Source organism: Bison bison, unplaced genomic scaffold (genome assembly GCF_000754665.1).
Source record: "Bison bison bison isolate TAMUID 2011002044 unplaced genomic scaffold, Bison_UMD1.0 scf7180017864180, whole genome shotgun sequence".
NCBI lineage: Eukaryota > Metazoa > Chordata > Mammalia > Artiodactyla > Bovidae > Bison > Bison bison.
The window spans coordinates 11,084,859-11,087,069 of record NW_011494752.1 but is presented as its reverse complement, the minus strand read 5'-3'; positions in this window follow the sequence as shown (position 1 = coordinate 11,087,069).

Below are 2,211 nucleotides of genomic sequence, written 5' to 3'. Positions count from 1 at the left end.
GTTTATGATGACGGGCAACTCACTTATCTGTTACATCTGTCTGTTTGGTGACTGTTGGGAATTGGAAATGAGGAATAGGTTGCAAAGGTGATTTCCAGAGGGAGAAGTGGAAAGCAGAGAAGAACGGTCAGAATCGAAAGAGGACAGGGCGTCCATCGTGAAGTGGGTGTGACATTGGCATGAGACTAAAGGGACTGTGAAGCAGAGCTGGAAACTCGTGGAATCAGCAGCCTTCTGGATGCAAAAGAGAACAAGAGGTAGTGTGCGTCTGCATTTATTAAAGGCACATGGGAGAAACTGGTGATGATATGCAAAAACAGGGTCACAGACACCTGGCTCTGGGGACAGTTCCAGGCTGAACACGTCTCAGGATTTAGAAGGGATCGCAAGTTATATTTCAGCGGCTTTGGTCTGAGAAAAATCTGTGTGTGATACAGCAAGTCTGTGTCTGTTGGTCCGCATGACACCGTGTCCAGCGAGTTCCTGCCACTTTAAGAGGAATCAGCAGGAAATATCTAGAACCATATACAGACCTTTGGGAGATAAGTTATAGGAAGCACTGGTGCCCCCAGACACCGCTGAGTATTCTCAGGGTTCCTCTTTAGCCAATAAGCAAGGAGAATCTGCTCAAAGGTTTTCAGGTGGCCACCTGCTACTTGCAAAGCTCTTTAAATTCCCTGAGCGGATGACTGTAGGGCATTCACACTCCTGGGTGTGGTAGAAACCACCATTTTCTAGGGGTGCTCTCTCTGTGTGCAGCAAGAAACTGTCTCTGAAGGTGGGTTTCAGTACAGACCAGATAGGTATCTGGAAAAGGTCCCATTGTGATGGCTGAAAAATACAAATAGGTCAGGATTTTAAGGGTATTGGTAAGGAATCTGGATTCCTGTTCTATTTTTAAAGTTAAATGCTGATGTGATTGAAAATTCCCCTTCTGTATTACATCAGATGTCCCCATCCATTCTGTAAGTGGGGCTTATAAACTATAAAAAGTTTATCCTATGAATGTGTAAAAATACTGCAAGGTGCACTAATTATTAAAGAAACATAAATTAAAAAACACAGTGAAGTCTCACCCATTAGGATGGCTGCTATGAGAAAAAATAAGATAACAATTGTTGGTGAGGGTGTGGAGACAGTGAAACCTTTGTTTTCACTTTGGTGAAAGTGAAACATTCCTGCCCTGTTGGTAGGAATGTAAAACAGGGCAGATGCCATGGAAAACAATGTGGCTGTTGCTCAAAAAGTGAAAAGAATTACCACAGGATCTAGCACTTCCACTCCTGGGTAGATATCCAGAATAATTGAAAGGAAGGTCTTGAAGAAATATGGTTATACTCTTGGTTATAGCAACATCATTCATGATAGCCAAAAGTGGAAGCAATTCCACTGTCCATTGATGGATAAATGGATAAACAAAGTGTGGCTTATACGATGGACTATTGTTCCATCCCTAAGTCGTGTCTAACCCTTGGCAATCCCTTGGACTGCACCATGCCAGGCTTCCTTTTGCTTCACTGTCTCCCGGAGATTGCTCAAATGCATGTCCATTGAGTCCACGATGCCATCCATGGTTTAAGGATAGACTATTATCCGTTCTCAAAAAGGAAGGGCATTCTGACACATGGCACAACAGAGAGAGGGAGGCTTGCTTGCTCGTGTGCTCAGTCATGTCCTACTCTTTGTGACCCCATGGACTAAAGCCCACCAGGCTCCTCCTGTCCATGGGATTCTCCAGGCAAGAATATTGGAGTGGGGCTGCCATTTCCTCCTCTAGGAAATCTTCCTGACCCAGAGATCGAACCCATATCTCTTACGTCTCCTGCATTGGCAGGCAGGTTCTTTACCACTTGAGTCATTGGAGAAGAGCTAGAAAGGGAGGGAAATACGTCAGGTCGGGCTCTGGACAAGCATGCAGGTTGCCCTGAGACCAACACCTGGAGGAGGAGGAGTCGAGGCAGGCTTGGGCAGAGGGAGACTCCAACTGCAACTCGAGCCCCACATCCTCTGCCCACCCAGCAGGAGGCTCTCAGAGATGCCTGGAGCTGACTAGGATGACCAGGCCTTCTCCTCCTGCGGGGTCACTGGATGTCCCCACCCCCAACCCATGCTTGGGAAAGGGCATGACCTCCGGCCTCTGCAGGAACCCTCTGCAATCTGGAGGGCCTGACAGCTGGAGGCTGTGTGAGACAGCTCGTCCTTCACTGACCG